Source organism: Petaurus breviceps, unplaced genomic scaffold (genome assembly GCF_028583685.1).
Source record: "Petaurus breviceps papuanus isolate PSGF00001 unplaced genomic scaffold, PetGlider_PUasm1.0 37, whole genome shotgun sequence".
NCBI lineage: Eukaryota > Metazoa > Chordata > Mammalia > Diprotodontia > Petauridae > Petaurus > Petaurus breviceps.
The window spans coordinates 95,673,089-95,692,621 of NW_027186296.1; the positions used below are offsets into that span (position 1 = coordinate 95,673,089).

At 37.3% G+C, this 19,533-nt stretch overlaps 1 long non-coding RNA gene across 1 annotated transcript; it reads left to right on the forward strand.

The window, feature by feature from the left end:
• Positions 1–7,584: 7,584 nt before the first annotated feature.
• On the forward strand, positions 7,585–15,558 carry LOC138168676 (uncharacterized). Its single transcript, XR_011170179.1, has 2 exons — positions 7,585–7,717; positions 14,750–15,558. It is a non-coding gene; the product is annotated as an uncharacterized lncRNA (long non-coding RNA).
• Positions 15,559–19,533: the final 3,975 nt, after the last annotated feature.

Sequence of the window (19,533 nt, forward strand, 5' to 3'; positions counted from 1 at the left end):
GTTTAGCAGGTCGGGATGATCATTGCTTCAATTTCTGAGTGCTCACAAACTATCCTTTTAATAATGCGTTCTAAGATTTTGCCAATCAACCTCACCTTCCTTTTTTTTTTTGGAAATCAAGACAACTTTGACAGTCCTATAGCTCCTCTCTTGTTTTCCACAATTTTCCCCAAAATCAGTGATATAAGATTACATTAAAAGAGTGGTGATGTCCAGCACGATTACTTGGCCATTGTTTGACAACGTATTAAGTTGTATATCAGTTCTGCATGCCACATTTTAGGAAATACCAGGAAGAATTTCCAGAGGAAGGTAACCAAGACACTGAAGAATCTTCAGATCTTGCTGTCTCAGGATTGTTTGAAGAAACTGTACAAGTTTAATCTGAAGAGAAGACTTAAGAAGGTGGTGATATAATGTCTGCCTTTAAGAATTTGAAAGGTTAGCACATGAAAGAATGATTAAACTTATTCTGTCTATTCCCAGAGAGTAGAAGTAGCAAGCACATTTAGGCTTCATGTAAAGAAAAGCTTAATAACAAGTAGCTTTGCTGATTTCTAAGATGTAAATGCTTGCACTGAAAATTTAGCATTTGGCTCTTCAGCCAGTTTGATCAGGCTTCAGTACACCCCCGAAGAGATATTTTTAGTTTGCTCAGATCGAATGAGGGGATTGGTCTAGGTGACCTCTAATTTCCCTTCCAGTTATAAGATTCTATGCTTCTGTACCCATGAGAAGCCTTATCACACTGAACATCCAAGATTATTACACCATTTAATCCACTTATGAACTGTTCTTCCTCCTTGAGAATATAAAAACAAAGCTAATACTTAGATAACAGTGACGAGAAGAGCTATGGGATATATGTGTATGTGGGTGTGGGTGTGTGTATACATATATATGTATATTTTTTTGCTTTGCTCCCTACCTTCCCTTTACCCAAAAAAGCTCCAACAAAATCAATAGAATCACCTATTTCTCAAATATTTTTGTGCAAACATTACTCATCAAGCAATCAGAATAACTAAATATAATGATCTAATTATGGTTTTCAAGAAATTAATCCAGACTATTCACTGAAAGGTCAAATACTGAAGCTGAAGTTTAAATACTTTAGCTACATAATCAGAAGACAGGACTCATTGGAAAAGACTCTGATGTCGGGAAAGACTGAAGGCAAAAGGAAAAGGGGCTGGCAGAGGATAGGATGGATAGATAGTGCAATGGTAAAAACTAACCTGACTTAGAAAGATACTGGAGGATAGAAGGACCTGGTGTGCTTTGATCTGTGGGTATAAAGTGTTGGATGTGACTGAACCAAAACAGCAAATTATAGTTTTAAGAGAACACCAAGTAGGACCACCACAGACAATAATCTCAGCATATTCCAGGTCCATCATTAGGCTCTGATCCCTATGTGAGATTTAAAGTAAACTGTAGTAATAAAGCTGAGTTTTCCTTCCAGTCAGCCCCAACTTTACTGACATTCTTATTGGAATAATTGGTTCTCTTGAGATTCATCTTGGAATGCTTCCCTGAAGAGGAGTTTACAGCTCTTCCTATGATTGGAAAGTGATGAAAATGTAAATTTCAGTAATCTTACTGGTGAAGGAGACAAATTTCACCAAGGCCAGCTTAATTTAATAGCTATATTTCCATTGCTTTATGCTTTAAACTAAAAACGGACAGTGAACAGACAAACAGCCCAAGTGAATCCAATTCATAAAATATGCAGAGACACAAGCCTCAAAAAGAGATAACCAGAAAAGATACTCAGAGGCATGCTATGTCATTCTAATGGCAGAAGGTGATGGCTTTTCCTCATATCAGGTTATTTATGTAGTTATTGCTACCTTAGACCTACTCACCCATTAACACTTAAGGAATTTTAGAAGAAATATATTGAGTCTAACCATCAGTAGCTAGAAGGGAAATGGAGTTGGCTGTTCTTTCCTATTTTAGTTCTTTAAAAATTGCCTGATACCACTGAGAATGTGTGTTCTATTGATTGTCATGCATAGAACATAGTCTGTGTATGCCTGGGTATTCCAGAACATTAGTCTCATGTCCTATGCAAGCCAATATTTCTATTTGATCACTAACTAAATGTACGACTCTCGGTGAGTCATTTTATTAATCATGATAAAACTGATAACTAGCAATTATATAATGCTTTAAGCTTTGCAAAGTAATATTTAAAATCTCACTTTATCCTCACAACAACTCTGGATGACAAGTCCTTTATTATATATATTATTAAAGATACTGAGGTAAACTGAGGTCAGGTGACTTACCCAGTCCTCATAAGCTCATAAGTACCTGAGGTTGTATCTAAATTCAGGTCTTCCTGACTTCAGGTCCAGTTCTATCTACTATCCTTCTAGTCCAATTCCCTCATTTTATATGGAAAATGAGGTCTAGGTAGCTTAAGCTATTTTTATATATATACAATTTTCATGTCTGTCACAGAGGTGTTTTCTTCTATTGGTGAAAAAACCTCCAAAAACCAAAACTATACTGCAGGAAAGTTCATGAAAAAAATTGGAATTCATATGTGTATTCATGTACACATATACACATATATACATACAAATATGTATATATTTGTAGATATGTAATCTATATGCTAATCAATTAATAAACATTTATTGAGCATCTACTCTGTACCCAAGATTGAACTAGACATCATGGTACCCATTATACATATTTCAATATTATCCATGTTGCAAAAAAGGAAAGAAAATAAAGTGAAAAATGTTTCAATCTATACTCAGAATTCATCAATTCTCTCTTTGAAAGTGTATAGCATTTTTCATTATGAATCATTTGGAATTTTCATGGATCGCTGCATTGATCAGAGTAGCTGTCTTTCATAATTGATTATCATTACAATATTGCTACTGCTGTGTAATTTTTGTGATTCTGCTCATTGCACTTTGCATAGGTTCATATAAGTCTTCCCAGGTTTTTGTGAAACCATGTCTTCCATCATTTCTTATAATACAATAATATTCCATCAAAATCATAAACCACAATTTTTTATCCATTCCCCAATTGATGGATATCCCCTCAATTTCCAATTCTCTTCTACTACAAAAAGAGGTGCTATAAATGTTGTTTTACCTATGGGTCCTTTTCCTTTTTCTTCGATCTCTTTGTAATATAGACCTAGTAGTGGTATTGTTCCATCAAAAGGTTTGCACAGCTTCATAGTTCTTTGGGCATATTTTCAAATTATGAAATTTGAAATTATGAAAGTTGAACCAGGTCATAACTCCACCAACAGTACATTAATGTCCTTTTTTCCCCACATGCCCTCCAACATTTGTAATTTTCCTTTTCTGTAATGTTAGGCACTAATAGGTGTAAGGTGGTATCTCAGAGCCATTTTAATTTGCTTTTTTTCTAATCAATAATGATTTAGAGCATTTTTATGTGACTATTGATAGTTCCAATTTCTTCTTCTAAAAACTACCTGTTCATATACTTTGACCATTTATTAGTTGGGGAATGGCTCTTACTTTCATAAATTTGACCAATCTGTTAGGTGTGAGATGATGCCTCAGAGTTGTTTTAATTTGCATTTCTCTTATCAGTAGTGATTTAGACTATTTCATATGACTAATGATAGTTTTGATTTCTTCTTCTGAATACTGCCTGTTCAGATAGTTTATTATTAAAGGTAAATTTTGTTGTATGTCCTGTTAGGTTTAAAAATTTTAAAAAGAGAGACAGGAAGAGCTTTTATAGACACAAAAGGCTTCCTATTAAAGGTAGGCAGTAAGCAGAAGTTTGAAGAAAATCCTGCATTTGGAAAGATGGGGAGTTGAAAAGATTTCCTGGGAGAGACAAACATTGTGATTGAAGGCAAATAAGAAATAAACACATGCCATTTTCACAAGACAATGAGAAAACAGTCTGGTTAGAGTAGAGGATTCATTTTGGGCACTAGAGGGAAATAAGAGTGGGTGCTTTGAGTAGGACCAAGCCAGAGTTTGCATTTAATGTTGGTAGATCTTAAAGCATCCAAAATTCTAATGTTGTCCCTTTTTACTCTACCCTCATTTTTAAATGTGCTCAGTTCTAGAAACTATAATTTAAGAAGGACATTGGTAAGTTTGGAAGTGTTCAAAGGTGGACAACCAGTATGTTAAAGGTGCACAGGCCACATCACACAAAGATTGATAGGTTGAATGAACTGATCAAACAATCTGAAGAATATTCAGGGGCATCAATGATGATAGTCTTCAAGTATGTGATGGGCTGTCATATAAGAGAATTATTAGAAATGCTCTATCTTGCCTGAGGGGACAGGGCCAGGAGTAATAGATTGGAATTGCAAAGAAGCAAATTTAAGCACTATCAGGACAAACTTCTTAGAAGGTAAAGATGTCTAAAAGAATAATGGGCTCCCTTGGGAGGCAAAGGGTGTCTTTCCATTCCAAGTCTTTAAGTAGATGCTGTAAAAACCTCTTGTCAGGTATGTTACAGTGATGATTTTTATTACTGGAGTATTTGTTGACCCACATAGCCACTGATGACCCTTCCAACTCAGAAATTCTATGGTTCTGTGAAACAACAACAAAAAAATTAATGACGTTTCAAGAAGCTTCTTGACTAGTGATATTATTCTTTTAAACTTACAAAATATTATTACTTGTTAGGCATGCACCTAAAATGAGAACATATGCGAGATGATGGCATAATTCTCAAGAGATATGAAAGGTGTTTGTTCCCACCTGGGTCCACAATGGCCTGTGTTTACACACAGCTCAAATGCAGTTTTTACCCAGGTGACAATTATTTGCCACTTAACCTAATTCTACTCTTCTATTTCTGTAGCCTTTAGGGGCTTGGAGTAAAGCAAATTGTCCCCTATAACTCTTAGAATAGATGGAAAAGCAGGACAAATTTTACCACATCACATATGGCCACAGTAGACTTAAAATTATGGACTTTATAATAGTGGGCTTCTGACTAGTTGATCGAAGAAAGCAGGCTGAGCAATTATAACCTTTTCCTCCCCTTTCTTTGTACTTCATGACTTCTTTAGACTTTTAAAAAAATAATTTGCAATAAATAGAGTTCCCAATTATCAACATTTTATGACATGAATGTATTTGCATACTCAACAGAACCACTACAGAACCATAAAGGCTGTGACTTTTCTTTGATGGTCTTGGCCATCATTCATATGTATAATCAGAAAGATGAAAAAGGATTAGGGATGAAATAACTGTAGAATGTAGATACTCTGTACTTTATTGGTTCAACTGAATATTAGTTAATATGTTATGTTAGAATATATACTTACATATATACACGTACACACACACACACACACACATATATATATATATATATATATTTGGACTATTATAGTTGGTATGGTTTTGTAAGAGGTCTGCCATGCAACAGCATACATTCTTGGTATTAAAAATCCCACAACAACCACTGAGCATATTTACATAGGATAAAGGATAATTTAAAAAATATTTAAGGAGCAGATAAATTCTCTTCTTAGACTTGGGAAACTACTGTATCAAAAATTCCAAAACAACCACTAAGCATATTTACATAGGATAAAGGATAATTTTATTTTTCATTTATTTAATTTTTTTTTGCTTTTTGGAGGGCAATTGGGTTAAGTGACTTGCCCAAGGTCACACAGCTAGTGTGCGTGTGTGTGTGTGTGTGTGTGTGTGTTAAGTGTCTGAGGCCGGATCTGAACCCAGGTCCTCCTGATTCCAGGACCAGTGCTCTATTCACTGTGCCACTTAGCCACCCCTGATAAAGGATAATTTTTTTTAAATTTTAAGGAGCAGATAAATTCTCTTCTTAGACTTGGGAAACTACTGTCAGTCTGTCAGTCAATAAACATTTATTAAGCACCTATTATACGCAAGTTAGTCAATAAGTGTTTATTGATTGCCTACTATATGCCAAGTACCATGCTAAGCTCTAGGGATAAAAAGTCATACAGTAATCCTTGCTCTTAAGGAACTCACAATCTAATGGGGGGAAGGCAACATGCCAACAGCTACATACAAATGAGCTATGTACAGGACAAATTGGAGATAATCACCAGAGGGAAGACACTAGAATTAAAAGGGAACCAGAAAAAGCTTCTCACAGAAGCTGGGGAAAATGTCAGGGATGAGGAGGGAGAGAATTCTAGGCAGTGGGGGATAGCCAAATGCCTGGAGTAGGAAGATGAAGTACTTTGTGTGAGGAATAACAAGGAGGCCGGAGTTACTGGACTATAGATTATTTGGTAGAGAGTAAGGTGTAAGAAGTCTGGAAAGGTAGGAGACCAGTGGACTTGCCAAGATGAAGATGGTCTGCTTTCCAAATTTACCTCACTGTGTCAGGAGTAAACAAACCTGACATTGCTATTAGGCTACTCTTCAATCCCTGGAAACTCTACCTAAAGGTACTAATCCAGACACCTTATTAGGTATATCCTTATACCTTGGGAATTTGTCCAAATTTCCTGTAGAATTAATCATGTACTGGTGATGAATCAACAATAATGAGAACTCAAAAGAAAGAGGACCAGTTTCTGAACCCAGGTAATTCTGGATGTTGTGAATTTTTAGTTCTGTGTTCATACCTTGGCACGTTCTCAATTCAATGGGATAAACACTTATCTAGCATCTATCCTGTCAGAAATTATTCAAGACACTGGGATTACAAACAAGAATGAAACAGTCCTTGCTCTCAAGGATTTTACATTCTTCTGGGGGAAAGGAAGGTTATGAACACCTTAGAATTATTAAATCTTCAGCTCTTTCTTAATACACTTAAAAAGAGGAGGATTTGACTTAATAAACATTTGTTTCTTGGCAGAGTAAGTACTAACAGAAAACTCCTCATTGAAAACTATATTTTAAAATTCAACTATTACAATTGGAAGGAAAAAAAGACATAGTTTAAGAGAAAAGGGAGAGTTCAACAGAGTAAATGCCAAAGGGACCTTTGTCAGTTGTGATCTGCTAAAAAATGACCCTGTTATAGGCACTTGAAAGCTGTAAACGTTTGCTCTATTTGATGGTTGAGACATAGTGCTCTTATCATAAGGATGAAAGAGGATAATATATGTTTTTCAATACTTGGGCATTAAAAGTCCAAGTATAAGCTAGAGGAATAAATGAGCTGTTACTCATACAGATGTTTAAAAATTACAATTAATGTACGTACACATGTCTGTACTTAAGAAAATGAAAGACCATATGGCATAAAAAGAGTTTTTTTCAATGTACCATATAAAACCTGTTTAATAAATACAATGCAAATAGCAATGACTTGTCCAAGGGAATATTGGAATCCATTAGGAATGCACTTGCAGCAATCTGATTCAACAAGTCAGTATATTTTTCTCAAAAACATAATATCTTTGCAGCATTGTGTGAGATGAAGGTTAGATTACATTTCTTGCCCGTGCAATAATTCCCACATCATAAATTCTGATGAAATTATATCACTATATAAAGCAAATGGATGTCTGACCCACCATCGTTTTCTAGTTCTCAGATAGAAAGGCTGACATACAAGTAAATCCCCAGCTGCTCAGAGCAATACCATTACAGCAATGCCTTTGCCTGGGAACTGTTATTAGCTATCTTGACCAGGAGCGGCTGTTAGAGTCTGTGGTTTCTGCTCTGAATATTAAACTTCGACATACAAGAGTCCTTATTGTGGGGAGCACTTGGAAATGGTAATACAAAATTGCTTTATATTTGCGGGATTTGATTGCTTTCAATGATACAGACCTAGCTGGTGGGCCTCTCTTGCTGCTTGTATTTCCAGATTATAAATCATTCCTTTGACAGGGTATCTGCCATAACCAGTTCTCAGTTTCCGTGGTATCATTCTTTATATTACAGCTGGCAACGGCTATTCTGGGCTGTTCATGTGAGTGACATGTTTTGCATAATTTATAGGAATGGGGTCAAAATCAAAGCTATTAAAGGCATCCTAACTTTTCTTGTAGATGTCAAGGCACCTCAGGCTTTCAATTTTGGGGAAACGGGTTCATGGAGAGAGGAATTCTGATTGTTTCTCTATGGCACCCATAGGCACTATGCATGTCAGTATTGAAATTCAATATTGTGTCTGTCAACATAGAGCAAAGGCATTATGGGTTAACCTGGAGGTCAACCACACCCCCAAGTAGTCAGTCAAATTCCAAAATTCAACCTTAAAGAAAAAAAATACACACACATATACTTTTAAGCTTTGTGCAAGAAGCATACCACACATTCTTTTTGTAATATTTAATATAGTCAAACAGAGACAGGATTATTAGTTCAAACGTAGGCTAGTTAGTTGTAAATGCTTCCTTTTCTTCATCAGTGAAATGATAGTTTATTATATGATCTCTAAGATCTTCTGTAGCTCCAACACTATGACTCAACTTAAAATTCACCAGAAGTAAAATAGAGTGAATATCTGTGTGTGCATGTATATTCACACACATGCACACACGCACACACACAGTATTTGTGAAAATGTATAGGTTTCATTGTTACAAACCTGAATATTAGATACATAGTGTAACCTGAGATTTAAGAAACCAAAGACTTCTTTCATTCCTGAAAGAGCACATCACTAGTTAGGAAGCAGAGCCAGTTCTTATAGTTTTAAACTTTTTTTCCTAGAACACTGTTGGTTCTGCCTACTCAATAACTAAGAATATTTGTTTTGTGTGTGTTTGCGCTTGGAAAGAGAAATTATTTTCATGACTATGTTCAAAGAACATAAAGTAGTCCCAGGTAAGAGTGACAGATACCATTAGAATTATGCCTCCTATCCTTTGGAAAATGAATAAATAAGTGAATGAATGCTGAGAACCACAATTTTGAAGGAACCATGGTCCAGAAGTTTAGAAATATGAAGCTTTCAATCATTCTCTACCCAGAGGCCTGGCTAACTCTTGGCTTACTTAGTATGCTATTATTAGATAAATGCATCTTTGACATTTCATTAGTCATAATATAAAGCAGAAATTGTGGATGATCCAAGTCCTGACTGCTGGAGAGCGGTTTCTAAGTTAGCCAAGAACGGTATTTCCTAAGTGATTAGTTAACCACTCCTGCCAATAGAATTTGTATCCCTTTTTAAATATGACTCAAATATAATTTTTCTCTACCCAGAGAAACCTTGTTCAATACCTTTCTCAGAATCCCTAAAGGGATTAGTATTGAGCTCATTTAACTTAACAAGGTGGTTTACAAAATGAGGTCTTATTTAGTCAGAGTTCCAACAAAAGTTATCACTCTTTAAGAAATTGCTCTAGACTATGAGGAAGACTATGTAAGATATAAAGAATAATTTCCTGACAACAAGGAATTAAAATTAGACCTGGCTGACTGCAAACTAAATGTGAGTCAACAGTGTGATACCATAGCCAAAAGCAAAACAAAAAAGTTTATATGACTTAAGATGGATTAAGAAAGACAGTGTCTGTGACTAGGGAAGTGAGAGTCTGATGGTACTCTGCCTTGGTCAGACGAATAAGTAGTATTCTGGGGGACATATTTTAAGGAAGAATACTAGAAAATGTCCAGAGAGAGGATGACTAAGAAAGTGAAGGGCCTTGAAATCAAATCATACAAGGATTGATTGAAAGAACAGAGGGTGTTGAACCCAGAGAAAACATTTGATTTGATAAACATCTTTTCAAATCCAATTAGTTGTTGCTGTAAGTTGGCAGTCCAGAGTACTAGTTCTGTACTGAGGGCAGAACTTGGAGTAGTGGGTGGCAGTTGCAAAGAGATAGCTATTTTAAAATTTTATTTATTTATTTACTTTTAGTTTACAACATTCAGTTCTACAATCTCTTAAGTTTCAAAATTTTCCCTGTCCCTTTCCTTCCCCCTCCCCCTTCATAGTCGCATATAATTAAATATAGGTTCTACAAATACCCTCATGTTGAACGTTAGTCATGTTGTAAAGGATTATAACCAACAGGCTGAACAATGAGAAAGAAGGGATAAAACAAAACAAAACACAAACGAGGGGGAGCAAATAGTTTGCTTCAATCTGCAGACTCTGTAGTTCTTTCTCTGAATGTGGATATCCCTTTCCATCATGACTCTTTTGTAGTTGTTTTTTTTTTTTTTTATAAAAGCAATAGGGGTTAAGTAACTTGCTCAAGGTTACACGGCCAGTTATTTCTGGGTGTGGTGCTGAGTATCTGAGCCTGGATTTGATCCAGGTCATCCCGACACTGGAGCCGGTGCTCTTACTCTCTGAGCCACCAGGCCGCCCCTAAGCAATTGGGGTTAAGTAACTTGCTCAAGGTTACACGGCCAGGTGTTTCTGGGTGGGTGTCTGAGCCCGGGATTTGATCTCCAGGTCTTCTCAACACTGGAGCCGGTGCTCTTACTCGCTGTGCTACTTGGTCGCCCCTGTAGTTGTTTTCTAACCTTGTATTGCTGAGAGGAGCCCAATCTATCAAAGTCAGTCGTCACATACGATGTGTCTGTAATGGTGTACGAAGTTCTCCCGGCTCTGCTCTCCTCACTCAGCATCAGTTTATATAAGTCTCTCCAGGTTATTATGAAGTCCGTCTGCTCCTCGTTTCTTATGGCACAGTAGTATTGTATTACATGCATATACCACAACTTGTTCAGCCGTTCCCCAACGGATGGGCATCCCCTTGATTCCCAGTTCTTTGCCCCCACGAATAGAGCTGCCATGAAGATTGTTGCGCATACGCGCCTTCTTCCCGCTCCTGTGACTTCATTCCTTGGGGTACAGCGTCAGAAGGGGCATTGCTGGGCCAAAGGGATGCTCTTTTTTGTATTCCTTGGGCATAGTTCCAGATTGCTCTCCCGATTGGGATTAAAAGAGATTTTTGCTCCATGTAAGGAACAACTTCTTCAGAATTAAACCTGTCCAAAATCAAAATGGCTTGTTTCAAGACAAAGAGGGCTCCCCACCTAACTAGAAGTCTTCAAGCAGAGACTGGATGGTCACTTGTTATCTGCATCGTTTGGGAGCTCTTGCTCAGATAGAAATTATATTAGATGGCTTCCAAGATTCCTTCCAACACTTAGAGTCTAGGGAACCACCTTGTGGTGGTTCGTGGGATACTAGACCCTTAAAGTTGGAGGACATCTTAGAAATCATCTCAGCGAAACCTCTCATAATCACTATAGGAAAACTGAAACCCATATAGGTGACCAAGGTAATGTAGCTTGCAAATGATAGGGTTGAGCTTAAAATTTAAATATGTTGATCCCAAATTTCTCCACTACACCACAATAATTTTCCAATAAGATGTGCAGAATTCCTTTCTAAAAGAAATTCCAAATTCTAATTACTTCTAAAAGTAGAGTGTGAATTCACCTATGAAACAGTATGGTATAGCTAAAAAAGTATTGAATTTGGAGTTGGCGGAGCTGAATTTGAATCCTATCCTCTGCCCCTATCTGTGTTGTTTATCCTTCATTCTCAGAAAGGACCAATGACACCAGAAGGGTCATGTCTTGACTCACTCTGCCCTCTGAAGTCATTGGAGTTCAGTGGCAAGACATAGGTCAAGATGACTGGTGCTGGCCTAGGAGACCTTGTCCTTTTTAAGTTAAGAACTTTCTTAGGTCTCAGTTTGTCTGAGACAATGCCCATTCAGTAATTAAAGGCTAAGTAAGAATTGAGACAAAGAAACTACCTAGTTTGCCTTCATAAATGAATGAATCTGGATGAGGAAGACCCTTTTTTGATTACTTGTGTAAACTTTTAGACAAAGTATTTCACTTTTCTGGATCTCAGTTTCCCTACCTGCAGAACAAGGAGGGCTAAAACTAATTTCTAAGGTCCCTTTCAGATCTAAATTCCAGCTGGGTAACTTATTTAAAGTGTGACCCTAGTTAAAGTAGAGCATCCTTCTGACATCTAATTCCTCCCTTGTAAAATAAGGATAATAATACCTAAACTACCCACTTCACAGAGTTGCTATGAATAAAGCACTTTGTAAAAATGTAGTGTTGCAGAAAAATAAGTTACTATCATTAGTGTTATGATGGTTATTAGCCTTTGCCAGGAAAGGGTGATCTACTCAGTGCGTTCTCCCATTCCCTCCCAGGCCTAAAATGCTGTGGTTGTACTACACTGGGTCAAGAATCAAATTGCTTCCTGTTAAGATGGTTGCTACAGTTTCTTTTCTTTTCAGTCACTTTTCAGCATTGGTTATTGGAAAAATAGCTCAAGAGCCAGGACAGATCATAAATACTATCTCTTAAAAACCAAACAAACCAAACTTACTCAAAGACAGTAGTAGTATGTTCTTCAAAGAGCCAAATCCAGGTTCTTGGCATGAGCTTTTTTATTTGGAAGGACATTTGCAAGCAATTGCTCAATAAAACTAAATGTAGAGTTTGATTTTATTTGGGTGTATGTGGTGAAAAGCCATAGTCAACAATTCCAGTTCTATTAAAATGCTTGTAGATTTGGTGAGGGGCTGAATGGAGAGGGCAAGGGGAGAAGCTCCTGTTTGAAAGCCTTTAGTACACTGTATTTGGGGTCAGGATGATTTCGGTTTGAATCACAGCATTGACATTAATTATCCATATAACCCTACATAACCTCTCTAAGCCTCAGTTTTTTCATCTAGGATTGTTTAGAGGATAAAATGAGATAATGTATACAAAATTATTTACAAACTTCAAAGGACTAACATGTCAGATATTGCTTTATTTACAATCTTTGTTCCTATTAAAAGGTCCTATTTAAAAAAGACTTTGTCCTAACATACTATCAAATAGGATAGGAACTTCTCTACCAGAATGGTAGAGAATTTTGGTAGAAATATATAACCACAATGGATTGGAGCTGAAAGAAGGCCTTAGACTCACCACTCACTTTTTCCCCAAAGCCCATTCGTCTTCCCAAGTGCCTTATTTCTCTGGAAGCCATCAGCATCCTTCCAGACACCAAAATTCACAATTCCAAAATTATCCTCTACTTTATCCCTCTGTATCCAACTACTTGCCAAGTCTAATTCTATCTTCATAATATTTCTCATTTCAGTCCCTTTCTTTCTACTTAAGGCCACCATCCTAGTTCAAGCCCTCATCACCTTTCTTGCATTCTTGAAATAACCTGCTAATTAACCTCCCAGATTCCCAGATCATTGTCCCTTTCCTCTCTCTAATCATTCCTCCTCATAGCTGCCTAATTGAAATTCCTAAAGTGAGGGTTTGACAATGTCTGTCCCCTGTTCAAAAAGCTAGTGACTTCCTCTTCCCTCTAGGATCAAATATAAACTCCTGTTTGTTATTTAATTACCCTTCACATTTTGGATCCAGTTTACTTTTCCAGACTTATTTTAAATTATTCCCCTTCTGTCAACAGAGGGAATTGTACTCTATAGCTGCTACTGTCTCTTCCAGTTTCATATCTATCATCCTATGATATGGTCTTTGTTTATCATTCAGTCAACAAACATTTGTCAAGCATTTATTATATTCTAGGTACTGTGCTAAGTGCTAAAAACAAGACTAAAGTAAAGCATAAATTCATATACTGTGTATATATTCACACATATGCATAGATGTACATAATATGTACGTATACCTATATACCTATAATATGTGTATGTACACACATGCAGGCACACATATGACATGTGTTTAGCTATCTATGCTACATATTCATATAGTTTGTATATACATATGTGCACCTATGTGTATATATAATATTATGTCATATATATATGCATTTGTTTGCATACATGATGTTTTCTCTGGTTATCCTTATCCTTGGGGAGCTTAATTCTAATTCCTTTTGGTCTTTGTGTTCCCAGTACCCTACACATAGTAGGTGTCTAAGTAATGCTTATTAACTCTCAGACAGGGAAGTGAATTGACTTGCCAGAGATGCCACTGCTAGTTAATGTCGGAGTCAAGAATACACTGCATGTCTCTTGGCACTCGTCTAATCCAGAGTGAGGTAAGGAGGTGATGGAGTGAAAAGACCATTGGGCCTGGAGTCCCAAAGACTTGAGTTCAAATCCTGTCTTACACACTTACTAGATGTTTGGCCCTAGGCAATTATTTTAACCTCTGTCTGCCTCGATTTCCTTAACTGTAAAATGAGGATAAAAATAGCACTTAATTCATAGGGTTCTCATGAAGATCAAATGAGACAACATTTGTAAAGCACTTACCACAGTGCCTGGCAAATAGTAGGTGCTTAATAAATGCTTATCCCCTTCTCTCTTTCCACTCCACCATGCTTGCAGATGTACACATAGCATACTTATCTAACTGCTACACCCAAAGTTTCTTCTGGACAAAGGCAGTGTATCTATTATTCAATAGATGACAAATACAATTCAATTCCAGTCAATCCAAGAAAAGAGGCCAACAAACCTGAGAAAGAGAGCAGAAAACTAGAAATATCCCCTGGATGCCAGTAACATGAAACATGGAAGCTTTTCTCAAAAGATAGGCACTCAAATTAGACTGACTCCCGGACAGTCATGATACATAACACTATCTGTATCTGAATGGGCAGACTCCCAAGATTACTACCAGAGGGAGAGGGAACTGCATTTGTCTACTTCCTCTAGGGTCCTAGGCATAGCCAGCCATGCATTCCATCAGTTTAGAAATACCTGATTCTGGCTCTGAGGTTTGCCCTTCCTAACCCACAAAAGAAAGCTTTCTCCATTTACTTATTGTGCACCCATTTTATGGCTTGTGGAGACAACTGAATCTTATTTTTTTTTCTGTCAAAGCAGATCCTTGGCACAGATCCTGAGGCACTGATGGAGGTTAATGGGCCCATTTAGCCACCTTCTGCAGCATTGGTTTGATCTTCTTGGCTCTGATCCTCTTCCTACTCTTGGCACAAAAAACTTCAGCATTTGCCCTTTATCTTGTTATCCAAGAGCCTGAACACCCGAGACAACCATGGATGCAGATGCTACCACTTTTAAGCCCTTGGCAGAGGGACAGAATACAGACCATCACAGACAGACTGCATCAAGCCTTTTTTCCCTTAAAAAAATCAGAAACAGCCAGCTGGCCTGTGGATGAAATCAGGATCATTCAAAAGAAACAAATAAAAATTCTATTCCTTTTCCCACCTAGGATGGACTAAAGCACAGATGGAAATATGAAGAAACAGTTTCTCTCCTCCTGAAAAAGAAATATTACTGCATCCCTGCCAGTAAAGCAAAAAACTGAACACTGACCAAGTAGTATTATTCTGTAATCACAGAAGATTGCTCCATTCCATTAAGGATGGACCCTTATAATTACATGTAAACATTGAACTTGGAAGGAAAATGCCATGATAAACTTAACTGATCCTTGACTGGTAAATTGGGGCAAATTGGTTTCTGGGGGGAAGAAATGGGCATCCTTTTCTAGAATGCACACCACTTCTTATATCTCTAAAGACAGAGTTTCTCAAACTTTGGTCTTTGGACCCTTTACAATCTTAAAAATTATCGAGGATTCCAAAGAGCTCTTATTTACATGGCTCATATCTGTCAATATTTCCTAGATTCAAAATTAAAATATCTTGGTGTATCATAGCAAAAAATGGTTTTGGCCTTGTGAACTGACTTAAAGGGTCTCTGGGATCCCCAGAGATCCTCAGAGAACACTTTGAGAACTGCTGTATTAGGATAACATTTTTCAAATTATATTCTAAGAGACTCTGATGTTCCAAATGAAGGACATAGGAATCCACTTAGAGAACATCCAATTTAAGCCCCTTATTTTACATATGAGGAACCTGAGGTCTAAAGACATGAAATCATTTAACCAGGGTCACACAGATAGTAAGTAACCCACAAGAAAAAATGTGATAGCTACATTTCCTTCTCTGACATATTAAATATGAAAACAATCTATGTATCCAAAATACCATGAGACTTTTTTGAATATTAAAGTGTACTTAGTTTCTTCCATTTTTGCTCCAGAATGCTGACAATTTCTTCTCTTTATATAGCATTACACTGTATGCCTCAATCTCTTCTAGGACAAAAATCTGTGCATATGTGTGTGTGTGTATATGCATGTGTATATGTATATGTGTGTATGTATGTGTATATGTATATACCAAAACTTCTCCCATAGTCAAGTTAGTTAAGGAGATGCTGTAATAGCACTGTATATGACTTCCAACTTAAGTCATCAAGAGAAACAGTGGTGAAAGGTAGAAAGGATTGCTGAGCTGCTCTCCAGTCCCAGTACAGAGGAGAGTACAGATTCTTGCCACTACCCTGCTGCTGCCAGAGTCATCAGGATTCTGAGACAAATCCATTTTCACATAAAAGGTCCTCTATCACTCCCTAGGATTTTCTTTCAAGGAAAATTGTTTTGGATCCATTTTAAGCTTGTCTCTCACATTTAGAACAAGGAGTCAAGCTTGCCTTCCAGTATTCTGTCCCATGTACTGTGTATTATCAGCAAGCTGAAGGGAGGCATCTAGGTGGCACAGTAGAGAGAGTGCTAAGTCAGGAAGACTCATCTAACTGAGTTCAACTCTGGCCTCAGACATGTACTGGCTATGTGACCCTGGGCAAGATACTTAACCCTGTTGCCTCAGTTTCCTCATCGGTAATATGAGCTGGGGAAGGAAATGACAAACCACTCCAGTATCTTTGCCAAGAAAAGCCCAAAATGGGGTCACAGAGTCAGACATGACTGAAAATGACTGAACTTACAGTACACTACGTTTACAATGCAGTGTGGGGGTCTCAGTTTATTTCACTGTCAATTAGGAACAGCAACAACTTCCACACTAAACAGGTCAATTAATCAGCCCACTCTGGACAGAAAATATATTCTTCAATACCTTGGGATGAAAGGTACAAAATGGTATTATTGTTTCATAAATTGCTACATCAAGCTTGATGCTAATAAACCTGCAGTACATAATTATCATAAAAATAGCACATTATCTATCCAGAAATTGTCGCAGTTACTTAGTTTCAGGAAGGCTAGTGAGCAGATGTATGGCATTTTCCACAGCAAAATTATAATTGATATTTATGTAACCCTCTAAGGTTTTTAAAGCAAATTTCAGGCATTATCTCATTTGATCCTCACAAGAGCCCTGTGAAACAAAGTATTTACTATCCTCATTTTACAGATGAAAGAACAGAGAGGCAGAATTGAAGCCTAAGTCTCCCCTGCTTACAGGACCATCACATATACATTACACTACAATGATTTTCTGAATGCCAACTATTAGTAAGCTGAAAGGGTTTTAAGCAAAAGGCATCATTAAATTTGACCAATCAATCTGGACTCTCAAAAACTTCCTCTCACTTTGTGCAGGTAACCTTATATCTCTCTCTTCAAGTGATTGGAACTGTCTTAAAGGGAAGAGAATGAGGAAAACCTGGGTGGCACAGTGTATAGAGCACTGGCCCTGGCATCAGGAGGACCTGAGGTCAAATCCAGTCTCAGACCCTTACTAGCTATGTGGCCCTGGGCAAGCAACTTCTCCCTGATTGCTTAAAAAAAAAAAAGGCATGGGGGTGATGGTGAAGAGAATGAGGTCATCTGTGACCTTGTAGATGTGGATATTCCCCCCACAGATGCAGATTGCAACCCATGAAGGCCCCTTTTATGAGATATTCTTTAGAAAGAAAACTCAGAATGGAAATGGATCTTAGAAGTCATCTATTCCCCTCCTAACCTGAAGCATGGACCCTATCTACAAGATCCCCAACAAGGAATCATCTAGCCTATGCTTAAATGGCTCCAGGGACAGAAATTCATTCTTATCATGAGGCCGTCCATCCCATTTCTGAACAGCTCGTATTGTTAAGAAAGTTTCCCCTTATATTAAGGCAAAATTTATCTTCCCATAAATCTCTCCTTCCTCCATTGGTCCTATTTGTGACCATTGAAGCCAAGAAGCATATGTACACACGACCCTTTAATTGCATACATGAAGACCACAATCATATCCCCAGCCCTTTTTACTAAGATTCATATTGGAAAGCTTTGAGTCTGTTTCTTCTTCTAGTGGCTTGCTTCATTCATTGAACATACCTAAGTAATTCCTCAAAGGCAGAGATCATGCCTTCTAATTCTTACCTATGCCTCATAACAGTGTGAAGAACCACTACTGCATATCATTCCTCAGTACTAAGTGCACAGAAAAGCTTCATAAACTCTTATTAAATGAATACATAAATGAATGGAGGTTAGTTGGTTCCTTGAGATCTTCTTTGCAGTCTAGCAAACCCCTTGATAATGATACTAGTAATGATAGGACTAAATAGTGATAGGACTAAAAAGTAATAGGCAATGTAATTAAGAGACTTTTGATATGTATAATCATTATATTTTGGGGAATATGATCCATACTGTATCTTACTCTTTACAATGTTAAGTAGGTTTTGTTTTTTAAAAGAATTACCTATCATCATTTGAAAATACAAGTTAGTTTCTTCAAAATAGCCTCCCAAACATAGTTTATGAAAATATGGTGGCTCACTTGTTGAATGTGTTCACTGTTCATTTTTTCAGCTCTAGATTCACATTCCTCTAGTTGTGTAGCACCTTATGCATTTTTAAAAGTTTTCACAAAGTTCTCATTTTGATTGTATTAAATACCAAAGGAGGTAAGCAATGCTTCGATGCTGTTTACCCACTTGTAAATTATTGACACTGACTTCATAGAATTGATACCCATAAACAACTTTGGGGATGGTGACTCAAAACCAAATAGTGAATCTCTGAGACCAGGTGAGAAATCCTAAACTGACTTTCTCCAAAGATTCCTGCTTCAAGTCTCAGCAAGTAACACAGCAACAACTTCTATACCTATTGGAGCACTGTAGCCAGTGGAAATTGCTGCAAACTTTAATGAAAGAAGCCAAGGCTTCATGCACATTAGTGTGAATTTCATATTCCAGACTTAATAAAAGTTCCCTTTCCCTTTCCTAACCTCCAAAAAAGTTGGACTATCTTGTTATAAATCCATTGTTAGCCTCAGCCTGAAGGAATAGTGGTAATTGCTGTCACAGGGCAGCTAGATGCCTCAGTGGATAGATCACTCAACCTGGAGTCAGCATGACCTGAGTTCAAATCCAGTCTCAGATACTTACCAACAGTATAACTCTGAACAAAACTGTTTGCCTTAATCCACTGGAGAAAGAAATGGAAAACCACTCTAGTATCTTTGCCAAGAAAACCTCATGGACAGTATGGTCCACAGGGGCACAAAGAGTCAGACACAAGTGAACAACAATTGTCCCGAGAGTCACGGTCATGGTCATAGTGCTGACACATATCTCTGTCAGGGTACTTTCTAGTTCCTTTAACTCATATTCTTTGATGTTAAGTATCATACACATCCTACAGTGTATAGGGGTAGAGCAATACTATGCATAACATGACCCATGGACTCTAAGAGGACCATGATCCATGACTCTTCTGTACAAATAACCATCAATCATTAAAAAGATCCAAGGCAGACTTCCATTTCAGCATGTTGAGTATATCTTCTCTGCAAGATTTGCAGAAAGACGTGAACCAGAATAACATAGAATGA